This window comes from Anneissia japonica, unplaced genomic scaffold (assembly GCF_011630105.1).
Source record: "Anneissia japonica isolate Jap-2015-1 unplaced genomic scaffold, ASM1163010v1 scaffold287585_len104518_cov100, whole genome shotgun sequence".
In the NCBI taxonomy this organism is placed as follows: Eukaryota; Metazoa; Echinodermata; class Crinoidea; order Comatulida; family Comatulidae; genus Anneissia; species Anneissia japonica.
In genome coordinates, this window is record NW_022706733.1 from 12,430 (window position 1) to 13,816 (window position 1,387).

Sequence of the window (1,387 nt, forward strand, 5' to 3'; positions counted from 1 at the left end):
TCTGAATTGTTGGGTAACTTAGGCCTCTGTCAAAGCTCAACAAAACAGCCAAAGAACGATGGTTGAATTATGATCTTTGAAATAGGGTTTTTGCTATTGAAGCAACCTTTATCTCTTGGTTTGTTGTCTATGTCATCAACTCCCATAGCCCTGCTGCGCAGCTGTGGAAGTCGGTCTGCATTATAGTACAGGTACATTAAAAGCCTTGCTATTGCTCGTAAACGGCCTTCGTAATAGATGGTACGTTTGTTATAATTATAAGTCAATTCGCTCGCTCCAATCGTTGTATTATACGGGTGTAGGTACTATAAATACTTATGAGGTGAAGTGTGGCAAATCTAGTTCCATATAGTTTTAAAAAAAATATTATTATTTATTATCATTTCAATTAACTGTTGTTATTTGTGCACTTATAGAATAATTTTTTAAATAATAGCTTATTACTATTCATAATTATGTTGTTTTTTTTGTTGTAAAAAATTGGGACAAATATTGTGAGAGATGTACAGTATATTTGAAACATTCACAAATCTGCATCTTACTTTTGGGTTTGGTCTACAGGAGCTCGTGTTTCGTACAGGTCATTCGTAATAGATGGTACGTTTGTTATAATTATAAGTCAATTCGCTCGCTCCAATCGTTGTATTATACGGGTGTAGGTACTATAAATACTTATGAGGTGAAGTGTGGCAAATCTAGTTCCATATAGTTTTTTAAAAAAAAAAAATATTATTATTTATTATCATTTCAATTAACTGTTAATAGGTAGGTTTAAGACATAGGAAAATATAGGTTAATTGTTTAGGGTGTAGCTTTTGAATGGTAGAAAAATACCTGAGATCACAGTCTGCACCTGAGTCCTATGTCGGCACAAAGGCTTATAATGCATCTTGAGGATATTTCCCGTACGATTAAAAAATCTTAAATGGATGACTAAATAAATGAATGATAAACTGAATAAATAAACAAACACAATTTCAGTATGCAACAATCCTTTTACTCCTGTATAATGATACATATTTATTTTTTCTTACAGCTTTAGATGTTTTGAAACCAAGCCTTGCACTGTAAGATGAAATTTTTGTTTGATCTAAACCTGGAATTTAAAGTACAAACCTAGCATTAAATACTTTCTACTTTATAGTGTTTAATTTAATAGCTGTGCAAGGAAGATGAAGTATACATATTACATACTGTGGAATTCTTTAAAATTGCTTTGGAAAAATGTTCTGTTGGCCCCTCATAGAATTAACTACTTTAATTATAGTAAAATGACATGCAGCACTACTTTTTAGGCTAAAAGCCTGCTTACACTTCAACGATAACGATAAAAAAAAAAGTTAAAAAGCGATTGTTCATATAGAAAACAAAAGAAACAAGAGAAGTT